At 37.7% G+C, this 13,757-nt stretch overlaps 1 pseudogene; it reads left to right on the top strand.

Moving 5' to 3' along the window:
* Positions 1-4,090: 4,090 nt before the first annotated feature.
* LOC133872514 (uncharacterized) lies at positions 4,091-11,810 on the top strand (annotated as a pseudogene).
* Positions 11,811-13,757: the final 1,947 nt, after the last annotated feature.

The following is a 13,757-nucleotide window of genomic DNA, read 5'->3' as shown; positions in this document are numbered from 1 at the left end:
CGACATATATCTGCAATCTAAATATGTTTTTATTTCATCAGTATCTATCACATGTTGTATTCTAGAAGAACCCTCGACATGTAAATTCTCTTCAAGCATCAACGTTGCACGATCAGGTCCTTTATTTATATATTTAAATAAATACTTGATAGACCTTGAACGATTGCACCACTCTACATTTATATGTGATTAATGCTTCACCAATAAGTCAATATTGTGAGGAACTATAAGTCTACTTTGACACCATTCTTTTCAATGAATCTTCCGTTTTTCCTTCTTTTATATACTGGAAAGCGATCATCATCAATTGTAGTTTCAGAGCAAAATCTCTTTGGAAAATGCTTGATGCATTTGTTGCCGATCATACAACTTGATTTTTGATTTATTGAACCACAAGGACCATGAACCATAAATTGTTTGACAACATCATAAGCTTAAGGATCTTTTTGCAAATCTGGAATTTCTGCTAAGATTATCCTATTGATTTCTGCTGGTGTTGGATGTTTGTTCTCAGGATGTAAGAAAAGCAATATATGAACATGAGGCAATCCTCTCTTTTGGTATTCAATTGTGTGAAGAACTATAAATAGAATAGAAACTTAATTATATTGTGTATAAAAATTAATATGTGAAAGATAAATAAAAAAAGTAACTAGTTTAGAATACCAACAACTGTTCTTCCAAAGTGTTGGTCATGTTTAAGGTTATGTAATAGTTGATCAAGTTTGATCTTGAAAACTCTTCCAAGTATATCTAGCCAATCTTCAAGTCTTTGATCATGATTCATTGAGAGGAAGATTTCAATTTCTGGCCATTTCGCATTACATGTGAAAGTAATAAATAAATCAGGATAACCTGCTAATTGACAAATCGCCATTGCGTCTTGATAATTCTCAATCATATATCTTAGACTTCCAGTGAATCTCGAAGGCTGAACAATTCTTTTTCCAACTGATTCAGGGGTTGTGTCTCCCCTCATAATTGCATCCCTCAATCTAGAATACAATTCAATCCTCAATGCACTTTGGTTACGTCTTAGCCACATAAGTCGAATCGCTTCAATACATGTGTATGAGTCAACAACAAATTGTTAAAATAAGCGGCCGCTATATATTAATGCATGTCCCTCATCTTGTCTTGTTTGCAATCGATATGTGTAATATTCCTTCATTGTAACACAATTGTTTGTATTAGATCTAGTACCATCAACACTTCTACGTAAAATACCAAGCCTATATCCATCCTCACCATATGGAAATAAAAAAGGATACTGCAATGCCATGTATGATGGATGCAGTTCATTTATCCTTTGTAATCCACATTCTTTATAATCCACAATGACATCACGATGTGTATTATCAAGACCAATATCACCAACGACAATTGCAGCTATTTCGAAACATGTAGGTAGATTTTGCACTCTTCCATCAGTTGATCGTGAGCCAATAAGACGTAATCTTAAGTGGTGGGTATTACCTCCACTAAAACGATCTCTAGCCATACAAAAGTTCTTGATCAATAGATTTGATTCATCTAGCATTCTGACCAGTGCATCAACAATAGATGAATCATGGCTATTGTTCGATTGGTTCAAGACATTAATTCTATTTGAAACTTCATTTTCAGTATCATAGAAGAATAATTGTGCAAAATTGGGACTTAGACCATCGGTTGGGAGTAGTGTTCCAATTCTATGCTGGTTTTGACCATTAAGTTTGAAAATATAAGGACCTCTTCCATCATTAATTCTATGATCCATTTTCCACCCATTGATGTCATAGCAAACATGGCATTATAACTTCTAATTTGTGCCTTAAAAATTTTTTGAACGCTGGTCGCCAGTTGGATTTAGCAATTCTTGAAGAGTAGCAAGTGGTTTATTAAGCAAATGCAACTGCACTTCGCCATCCATACAGCATAGGCTAAATTTAGGATTAGCAGGCCTTCTAGATTTAATTGTTCTCTCTTCATACCATACTATTGCACCACAATATTTGCATACGTACGAAGGTGGGCCGAAATTCCAAGGTTCAGTTAATTTTCCTGTATGAAATAGGGAAAAGAAGAAAGTAGTTTTTTAATTAGTTTAGTTTAGTTTTATGAATAGTTTTTTAATATTCTTTTAATAAATAATTATAGTTAAGTAATTTACTTAGAATATCTTCATTTTTTGAGCTATTGATGGTTCCATCCTCTCTCGTACTTTCACAAGTTGAATCTACTGTTTAAATGCTATTGTAATTATTCATACGTCCCCGTTTTCTTTTTTCGTGCAAAAGCATCTGTCTTTTATGTCATGCGAGTCTTGTGTTTTCCATTTTATCCCTATTGTGAAATTTTGTAGGGAAAAAAATTAAGTCACATTTTTTTTTACAGAATATCATTTACTTCATAAAACTCAAGTAGAACATATAATATTATTTAGTACTTAAGAGCAAGTCAATTTATGAATTACAATATTGATGTAGCAATAAATATATATTGGGAACATACCTCCTTGTGTATTGCAATTTATTTACAAAGTAAGTCAAAGTAATGCTACAAAACAAATTGAGGGAACTTACTTGAATTTGAAGAGGGATAATAGGATGAGCTTAACGTATCTTGCAAACTATTTTGAGAGAAAATTGGAGAGATCACCTATATTTAGTACTTTTAAATATTAATTCAAAAGTCATTATACATAATATGGTGATTTGACCAAAAATTAAGTACAGGAGAGGGAGGAAATAGAAGCTAAACGAAATTTAAAAATGTGACGACTACCAATAGCATGTTCAAGTAGAAGAATAATCTAGAAAATGTACTCTTAAAGATGAGATATTTTTACTATATATATATATGATATATCCATCTTCCCACGATTTTAACTTTTATATTCCCCAATATTACCTTTACTCACAAGAGTACGACAAAACATAGCCATGGAAAACATAATATTATTTATTACTTAACAGGAGTAACCCAAAATTAACGCACATTACATTCTAGAAAGGTTGGTCCCACGCCAATATTTTATGGGAAATTTTACTTATCCTCTTAATCTTTTTTAATTAACACCATAGACTTAATGGGCTCTTTAATAGCCTCTTTTATAGATCATCTAGATTATTCTTTTGACAGGAAGTCAAACTAAATAAAAAAAATAAAAAATACAAAAGCAAAGACAAAGATAAAAATAGAACGTGCGAGAGAAAGAATAGGAAGAGAAAGGAAAAGAAGATCTGAAGACGGGAAGAAGAAAGAGAGAGCAATGGTTGTATCTCAAAAGCAGAGAGATGGCCATCCTATTTCTCCTCTCATGGTCCCTCAATTTCGCTAAGCAAGTGAGAATCATTTATCGTTGTCCTCTCTGTCTGTAGATTGTGGGGATCATAGGTATATTTTTCTTAATTTGTGTTTTGCTGTGTTCTTGCAAATGATGTTTTGTTTTTATTATCTTTGTTACCGAAACAAAATTTTTAGCGAATTCATAACAATTCGGTTCTTCTTCTACCTATTGCCTATTTTTTTTCTTCATTGGGTCAGAATTCAAATAATGCAAAACACACGTAACATTTCAAAGTTTTCTTACATTAGACTTCAAACAATACAAAAAGCAAATATTCTATTTCAAGGTGAACGTTCAATCAGACAAAACGACATTAAAATGTTGTCATTTGGGGAGAGATAGAGTACCTTTTGGTAGATCAGATGCGAAGATGCAAAGGGGCAGAAAACAGTTTTTTGAGATGAAACTGTCATTGTACATAGAGTGATTTTGTAAAGGATATGTTATAGCCTTTGCTTTTAAACGTTTTAGTTATTTATGTAGGAAAAAATAACTGATCGCACTGTTTTAACTTAAGAGAAACTTAAACCCATCGTTTAACTTAAAATGAACACTTGTAAGCATTTTAAGACGCCACTTGTCTTAATGTTACGCATTGCTCTGAGTGATTCCTTTATTTTATATATATATATATATATATATATATATATATTGTATAATAGCCTTTTATACAATTTTAAAGTATCATTTTGCAAATGGATTTCTTTTCGAGTAATTCACGGTAGATACATAATTCTACGTCCAATATTTTCAGGTACAAGTTTACATTATTTAATGAGCTGTACTTCTTGGTTGCTGGCGGAATAGTTTGGATTGGTACTCTTCTATGTTGAAAAATATAAAGCGAATCTTAATTTAAAGAAGACAAATATTTTGTTGACAAAGTGGAAACTCTTATAAAGAGAAAAACCACTATGGAGCAGCCAAATTCAGTATATCAACTATGTAGAAGACAAAGCTAGTTACAAGGCAATTATACTCACATTCCCTAATGCAGTAGTCGTACCTCTAACTCTGACACGTACCTATACGTGAACGTTTCCCAACCAGACCTCCTATTTGAAGGGGTCTTCAATGGACTCCTTTAGCTTATGACTCCTCCCTAAACTAGACTCCAATGGGTTAATCAAATCACACAAATAAAACTCTAAGAGAGCTAGCTAATCTCACAATCTTTGCCTAAACACCATCTCTTAGCACATTCAGAATTCTACACTGAATTCCTTTAGAATACATGCCTAGAGTCTAAAAGCCAAGAAAATAAATAGAAAGTTTAGCATTAATAAATTATTTTTATTAAATAAGATTGGACTAATAATAGATTCTAAGTGATAATATTTATATCATCGAAATATAAATGGATTTAAGGTAAAGTAATCCAATTAAGAAATAAGTATTAATAGTGGGTTAAATAACAATTGACAAATGAAAATTAGAATAGTGTGAGGTTTAAAATAAAATGTAAACTTAACCAATGCCACATGGCGGGTTAGGATTGATCAAGGGTATATATTATCCCTTATTTTTATTTTATTATTTGATGGATAAAAGAAAAAAGCAAACAAATGAAAATAAAAAATAAAATAAAATAAAATATTGGGGCAAACCGGTCAACCCCATTTTCTCCCCCTTTTCCCATTTTCTCCCCCACCTCACGACACCCCAACCTTCTCCCTTTTCTTTTCTATCTTTCTTTTCCGTTTCCTTATCCCTTTCTCCTTTTCCCTATAACACATGTGATACCTTTCCTTTTCTTTCTTTCTTCTTTCCTTCTTTTTGTCACCAACTCACAGAGAGAGAGAGAGAGAGAGAGAGAGAGAGAGAGAGAGAGAGAGAGAGAGAGAGAGAGAGAGAGAGAGAGAGAGCTGGAAAGCAAGGGAGAGAGCTGCCGAGGAAAGGAAGAAAAAGAGAAGAGAAGAAGAAGAAGAAGAAGAAAAAAAAAATGAAAGAGGAAGAGAAGAAAAAGAGGGGAATCCGGCCATAGGTGTTTGCATGGTAAATTTCTAGCATTTCCTTTGTGTTTTCATGAACTCATTGTTAAAATAGCATATAAATCAGATTGTTTGGGTAGGATTTCACTTAGGTTTGTCATTTTGGGTGTTAGACTAAATTGTTAAAATTAGCTTGAGGCTTTTGTGTATAGTGAATTCCTATACACTATTTAAGCCATGGGTTTTTGGATTAAAGGATTAAAACTTCAATTGTGTTAATTGTTCAAGTATAGGCATAACCCCTAAATTTGTTGGGTTGTGTTAAATTTTGGGCTTTTAAGTGTTTGAGCCCTAGATTACTAATTAGTGGATTAATTGCATTTAAAGTGTTAATTAATCCTAGGTTATCTATGGGTTCCATAGAAAATGGGTATTATGGGGTTATGTCCTAATGTTAAGGAGTTGTATAAAATAGAGGTTTTTAATTAAAAATCTATGAGCATTCTATGTATTGGTCTAATTAATTAATGGATAATAAAAGTAAACCCTAGAAATTATATGGGTTTTCCATGAGTCTAGCTCTTTAGCAATTTAAGAGTTAAATGTGAGTCTAGTGTTAGAAGATGCTTAAATGTGTACGATGTGTTGATTTCAGAGATACATTGCAATGCATTGTCTAGGAATTCATAAGTTGAGCCTAATATCCGCGCAGCCAAGATGAATATTTTACTCACTGAAAACTTAAGGAGTTTTATATAATGAATCTACAATTGAGCTATTGTTATTTCTGTTGATTCGCATATGATGATGATTGTGATGCGAATATGATATGTTGATTGTGAAGGAATGATGAAATGAAATGATTGAGTTGTGAGATGGATATGTGACTTGTAAAGTGAATATGAGACAGTGAATGAGCACGAATATGAAATGTGAGAATAATAAGATCAAGAACTGTTGATTGTGATATAGTTATGAATTTGTTGATTGAGATATAATATGTGTTGTTGGATGAGATATGATTATGAAGTGATGATTGGGTAATGTTTTGAAGAACATTGTATTGAGTTGGGTTTTATGATATTTTAGAAAGAACATGATGTTGTTTGAACATGAAATTCTGCATGTATGATAACATGTACATTGTATGGATGCACTAGCATAATGAGAACACGAACGGTAGACGAACCCGATGGATGGATGTCCTATGGGTGGGAAATATGTAAGTCCAGAGTTGATACTACTGGCTTTAGAAACAGTATAACCTTAGGGTGGATGCTCTTAGTTGAGTAGTGAGCCCTGCGGGTGGATGCCTTACGGGTAAAGTCAGTATAACCATAGGGTCGATGCTCTTGGCGTGCGAAACGATCCTTGTGGGTTGATGCTTTACGGGTCGAACATGTGTAAGTCTAGAGTTGATGCTCCTAGCTACAGAAACAATAAGTCCAGTGTTGATGCATCTGGCACAGTGAGTTGTAGGGTCATAGGGTTGATGCTCTTGGCGTGGGAAACGATCCCTGGGGTTGATGCTTTACGGGTGGAATATGTGTAAGTCTAGAGTTGATGCTCCTAGCTACAGAAATAGTAAGTCCAATGTTGATGTATCTGGCATAGTGAGTTGACGTTCCTGCATTCTATGTGTAAGTCTAGGGTTGATGCTTCTAGCTACAAAACAATAAGTCCAGAGTTGATGCTCCTAGCACTAGTATAACGATCTCGGCGGATGGATGTCCTATGGGTGGAAAAGGGTGTAAGACTAGAGTAGACGCTCTTAGCTATAGAAACTTTAAGTCCAGAGTTGATGCTCCTGGCACCAGTGAGTTGATACTCTTAGATTCAGAAGTAAAATACAGATTAAAAGGAAACAGAATAAAAGCATGCGTTGTGTGGCGATGTATGATGTGATTTGAGTTGATGTGTGAATTTGTATAAGAGTATGTTGGAATAAGATTAATATTGTTATGTTATGCCTGTGTTTATTCGATCTGCTACGATGTGATTTCAAAGGATAGGTTTTCATGACTAAAATAGTAACTGTTATTGTAAACAAGAGACTAAGTAAATTTTTTTTTGATAAGTAATAGCAATTTATTGAAAAGCACTAAGGGGCACAACCCTTATACATGGGAAGTATACAAGAGAGACTAAGTAAAAATGCTGGTTTTTTGTTAAAACTTAGTGAGTCCTATACCACTGAGGCCTCGGTATTTTGTATTGAGGTGATGAACTTATAATTTCACCTATGCGGATGTGGTTAACCCCACAACTGTGCAGACATTAATGCTTTGGCTACAGGTTCAGCAGATGTAGATGATGACCCCATAGCACAGTACTTGGGATATTGCGACTGAAGCTCGACGCGACAGTTGTAACGGTTGGACCATTGGTTGTCCATCTTTTGTAGTCTTTGTTCATGGCCCGTGTTGCCTGTGACACTTGTAATTATGAGTCAGTCTTTTGGTATGTATTTAGTAGCTATGTAGAAGCCTTAAACAGATAGACATGCTAATGGCTCTTTTTGTATAATTCATAGTTATGTTTATAGATGTGTTTTCCGTTGATATTATATTGTGTTATCTGCTACTTAGATGTGACTCTAAATATCAGGTACATGTTATAGAACGTGTACCATATGTTGGCTGAGCGACAAATTGTCGTGCCACTGTAATAACTCATTTGTATTTTTTTTTTTTAAAAAAAAATGGGTTATTACAGGACCCCTATATATTGGCTGTAGAAGACATAATACAATTCTGATTTGGAATTCTCTGGGCGGCGTCCGGACCAAGACGATGGACGTCCGGATGGCAAGTAGCAACCGACTTCTTTTCACACGATCTCACGCGTTTCTTCATTAATCTTCAGTCATTGTATCTGAACGGCATAGCCCTAGCATCCGAACTGTTGCATGCCGTCTTCACTGTTCACAGCCTTCAGTTTGTTGTTCGGACACCTGTGCAAACAGGTGCTTTGTGGAGTTGATGTCCGCTAGGCTGTCCGGACATATGTGCGAACATGTGTTCTCTATGATTGGTGTTTGCTGAAGTGTTCGGACACTTCTTTGAATAGGGCTGGCAAAACGGGTCACCCGACACGACCCGCGACCCGTTTAGCCTAGACACGAACACGACCCGTTTACGTTAACGGGTCGGGGCTCCAGACACGACACGACAATTTCACGGGTCACCTGACACGACCCGTGAAACCCGTTTAGCATAATGGGTCGAATCGGGTCAACACGACCCGTTTGACCCGTATATTGTAATGGAGTTGTTTCCACTGGTAGAGTACCTTTCATGGCAGTTCATGCAATCTTGGGCTCATAAAATCAGTAAAATACAAGAGAGATTAATATTTACAAATAATCAAATAATCAAACCATTTCATCATTTCATGTCAAAATGCTGTAAAAAAATTAAAAATGGAAATCAAGTTAATCAACTATTTACTCTTAACATACCGGATGCTACATGGCAATTCGGCGGAAGAAGGAGACACCGAGAGAGAGAGAGAGCGGCAGAGAGACGGGGAGAGGCTGGTCCTGGCTGGAGAGTGGAGAGCAGCAGAGAGAGTCGAGAGACGGGGAGAGGCTGGAGAGTGGACTGTGGAGAGCGTTGGAGAGACTGAGACAGAGAGAGCGGCAGAGTGACGGGGAGTCGGGGAGAGGCTGGAGAGTGGAGAGCCTTGGCAGTCGGCAGTCGGCACTTCGGCAGTCGGCACTCGAGTGGGTCAAGGCGTCCAGCGGTCCAGACTCCAGCCGACTCTAGCGGGAGATGCGGGAGGAAGAAGAAGGGACGACGGTTGGCGGCAGCGCGGCGGGGAGCTGAAGAAGAAGAGAAGGGCGGGAGGTGGCAGCTGAAGGAAAAAGGGAAATTTTGGGGAAAAAAGTTAGGTTTTCACTTTTCAGACTTTCAGTTTTGATTTTTGAAGTTTGAAATATTGTGTAAACTTGTGTTTTTTTTCACTTTACTTTTCAATTCGGTAATTCCCAATCCCTGATTCCCTGAATCCCATTTCCCAATTTCTATATTTCTCCCCTTTTTTTAATTTTATTTAAGAAAAAAAAAAAAAAAGGGACTTAATCGTGTCTGGCGGGTCATCTGCGGGTGACCCGCCACCGACCCGTTTATCTAATTTAAACGGGTCGGATTATCGAGTCGTGTCAAAATTGCTAGCCCTATCTTTGAACACTGGTGGATGTCCGGACGCTTCCTCTGGCCGTTCGGACGGTCACAAAGGAAACTGCCTTTGCTGAGCTATACCACGCGCAAAATCTTCTGGACAACTTGAAAATTGCCTTTCTGAAGCTGATGACACTGAAACTTATCATATTAAGGCTTTCCATGTTGGGAAAATAATCTCTAAATATTTTGAAGACTCTGAATAATTACAGCGTTCCTGTTTCAGCAGTACCCTAATATGATAGTGATTTTGTCAACAAAATATAGCCAACAAACTAACATATTTTATTCTTTAACATCGTGATATTTTACAAGCAAAAATTGGTTTCCTAAGAAGGATAATACCGGCAATATCATTTGCTTGTCGCTACACTTTAGTCATTAAGGTCAGAAATAACATTAAGACTGCTTTGATCTTTTTGTGCAGATTCTCCGTCGTCAACTTCAGACATGAGAAATGATCAGAATCAATTAGTAGAAGTGGAAAATACAGATGTCAAAGTAACTGAAGCCAAGCTAGATGGCAGACAAGACTCAGTTTTCAAGCATACCACAAACAGTGCTGGATTAAAAGACAAAGATGAAGCAGTGCTTACAAATTGTTCTTGCAAAGATGAACCCATGGTACCTCTGAAGAAGGGGCACTCCAACCGCTCTTTGCATCTCCTCACATTGCCGGACCCAGAAAATGAAAATGATGATGTTGGAAGGTTTCTTTACTTGGAAGGAGTGGAATACATCATGTGGTGCACATATGATGTGCACTTCTATGCTTCATTTGCACTTCTTGAGCTGTTTCCTAAGATTGAACTCAATATTCAACATGATTTTGCGAAGGCTGTCTTATCTGAGGATGGAAGAAAAGTAAAGTTTCTGGCAGAGGGAAATTCGGGAATTTGGAAGGTTAGAGGAGCTGCTCCTCAGGATCTTGGAACACATGACCCATGGAATGAAATGAATGCATATAATATTCATGATACAAGCAAATGGAAAGATCTGAATCCAGAGTTTGTCCTTCAGGTGTATAGAGACTTTGCTGCGACAAGAGATATGTCATTTGGAGTTAATGTTTGGCCTGCTGTTCGTGCTGCCATGGAATACATGGATCAATTTGATAGGGACAATGATGGTCTCAATGAGAATATATGATGGGTTCCCAGATCAAACATATGATGCTTGGACGGTTCATGGTGTGAGTGCTTACTGCGGATGCTTGTGGGTTGCCGCACTCCAAGCTGCAGTTGCAATGTCCCTTGAACTTGGGGACCAAAGTTTTGCTGAAAGGTGCAAAAGCAAAGTTTTGAAGGCCAAACCGTCATTTGAGGCAAAATTATGGAATGGCTCTTATTTTAACTTTGACAGTGGGTCAAGTAGCAATAGTAAATCCATACAAGCAAATCAACTGGCTGGGCAATGGTATACAGCATCCGCAGGCTTGCCTTCACTTTTTGATGATTCCAAAATTAGAAGTTCTCTCCAGAAAATCTATGGTTTCAATGTAATGAAAGTTAAAGGAGGCAGAATGGGTGCTGTAAATGGGATGCATCCCAGTGGTAAGGTGGATGAGTCTTGCGTGCAGTCACGTGAAATATGTAGTGGTGTCACCTATGCCGTGGCAGCTACAATGATCCTATCTGGAATGGAGGAGCATGCGTTTACAACTGCGGAAGGAATTTTTACTGCGGGCTGGTCGGAAGAAGAATATGCGTAAGTTCCATGATGCATTCACCATTTGTAATATGAATTGATGACTTGTTTAAAACCCTGTTTAAACATACAAACATTTTCATTGGTCATTGTTAGTATGATGATGTGATCTACTATAACTATGGTCGCTTACTGAAAAGGAAAGGCAAGAACTATGTTTTATTAAACAGGGTGTAACATTTACAATATTGTTTGTTGTGCGTTACTTTAATTTTGACATCTTCCTTTTCAACCAAGTACAGATATTGGTTTCAGACTCCAGAGGGATGGACGATTGATGGGCACTTCCGATATCTTATTTATATGAGGCCACTCTCAATTTGGGGTATGCAGTATGTACTATCATTGCTAAAGGCGATTCCTGAGGCCCCTAAGATCAATATAATGGACAAAATCCATATTTCTCCTGGTAGTGCGAGATCATCTCACAATGAAACAGGCGTCGGAAAGATTGCAAAGAAAGCAAAGTGCCTTGGGAATTCTGTGTTTAACTGTACTTGCTGATTATGGCACGTAAGTTCCATCATCATTGTAAAAAACTATTCTTTAATTAATTTCTTTGCTTCCTCGAAACCATTTGACAAGTGAAAACACTCGGTGAGTTTTGGGGGAGTATTCCTTTTAGAAAATGGCAATAAAGGCTGGGTGGGTAACTCGGTACTAGTCTGTAGCCAACCCACTTAGATGATATGCATAGGTCTTCCTTTTCATCTTTTTTAATCTTTTTTTTTTTTAATATATATATATATATTATAAAGTGAATAGGTAAGTGTTCCTTTGGTATTTTGAAAAAAATTCTGTTACTATTCTTTTCAAGAGCCAGTATCTGTTTTTGTTGTTATAGTCAGAATAGTGAATACTGAAATTTAGGTATGTAAATTCGGATGTTGAAGGCAGAGTTATCAGTGAAGATAAAAGTAGTAACATTTGGAGGTACATTCGGTTTTCTGCTCTCTGACTCGAGTGTATCGGGGCGGCGGCTAGCATCCTGCCCATGACTATCGTGCGTTCTAGGTCACACTGCTCTTCCACAAATATCATGTTTGTTGATGATCTTTTTGGTTCGGTGGCGTGGCACCATCAGAGACGTCCCCTTCGCTCGCGCCTTGGCCTGCAAAACAAGAAAGACCCGCCGGGGGTTGGCCGGCGGAGCCTCCTCCGACAATCAAGTCAGTCAAGTGTTTGTATGAAGAGGAGAGAAAGAGAGAGAGAATAATAATAGATTCTGCCCAAATAATTTTTGTACTCCCTTTTATATCCCTGCATGCTATATGTCCATTTTGCCACTATCAAGCACAAGGCCCAATGGGGACGTCTGATATCTTCTCTGACTTGATTTGACTGGTCTCATAAATATTGAAGGCTTCCTGCGACCAAGGTTCACTTCCAGGGACTAATCCTTTCCGGGGTCTGAAATCCCCCTTGTGGGGCAAACCAGGCCCCACTCCAAGGTGGGGACAAATATTTCCCTAACAATTACACCCCAATTCTCCTATCTTTATCATAAAGGTAAGGAGAATTTACCTATCGGAACCTCTAGAATTCAATTGATTCTGCCGATCATTCTTCATCCATTCTGCGTAACGCCCTCTTCGGACTCCGTGGAAACTTTAGTATTTCTTTGACCGCCGTTCCATGCGGCTCCAAGCCATTTATGGCAAGCAATCAGGAATTTATTTCCATCATAAATTCACCATCGGTTAGGTGCACCTAACACCCCGTAAATCGTGCATGCAGTGATCATTATTGTTTTTCTATATATTCGCACTTTCCTTCGCTGGAATGTCATTGGCCTTCAGATTGCCCATTTGAGTAGATCTTCCTTTCTTTTTATTTCTTTCACGGAGATCAGATTTTCCCTGTCATTCTTTTTGAATTCTCCAGATCTTCTCGCGATATTCCTCATTCCCGGCATGGTCCTCACGACCGAGCATATTCACAAATTCATCATGGATGGCCCTGGAGTATTCGCTCCTCGCGGCGGTTCTATTGGATGTGTGATCTCCGGCTTTAGACACACAAGGGTGTGCGACCCCCGGCTTTACGCCAAGCTATTCTTGTCCAGCCCACAGGAACTGTGCAGCATCTAAATTTTGCCCCAACAGCTCGTGGGAGCCCAACTGTTCAAGCCGTGCTTGGAGTTTGCGCGGATGATCCCTTCAAGATTTTCAGGCAATTCCTCCTCGCAGTGTTAGGATTATTTATAATCAAGTGAATACCCTCCATAGCATTCTTTCGGGGTTGCCTGTTCTCTTCGTTTTCATGTACGTGTGTACTTTGAGTAAATCTAATAAAATCTTCTCCTTTGACGAAAGTTATGCCTTTACGACGTGAATCTTAAATTAATCTCTGGTAATCTCCTCGGATTACCACCGAAACAGATGTTTCATAAATCATAAAATTAAGCCCGCACAACATCATGCCAAGCATTAGTATTATGCTTCCCCGGACAATGAGTCCGATGGCATCTTAACATACTCCTTGCTTTCAATAGTAGGGAACTTACTGCCGGACCGTCAATTTCCTATGGTTGATAGATGCCTGTTAACCGATAGGCCTGAAGTCTGGGGACTATTGGGGGCACAATGGTCCTTTCCATCCCTTCAA

The sequence above is a fragment of the Alnus glutinosa genome, chromosome 1, assembly GCF_958979055.1.
Source record: "Alnus glutinosa chromosome 1, dhAlnGlut1.1, whole genome shotgun sequence".
In the NCBI taxonomy this organism is placed as follows: domain Eukaryota; kingdom Viridiplantae; phylum Streptophyta; class Magnoliopsida; order Fagales; family Betulaceae; genus Alnus; species Alnus glutinosa.
This window is presented reverse-complemented; position numbering and strand designations above follow the sequence as displayed.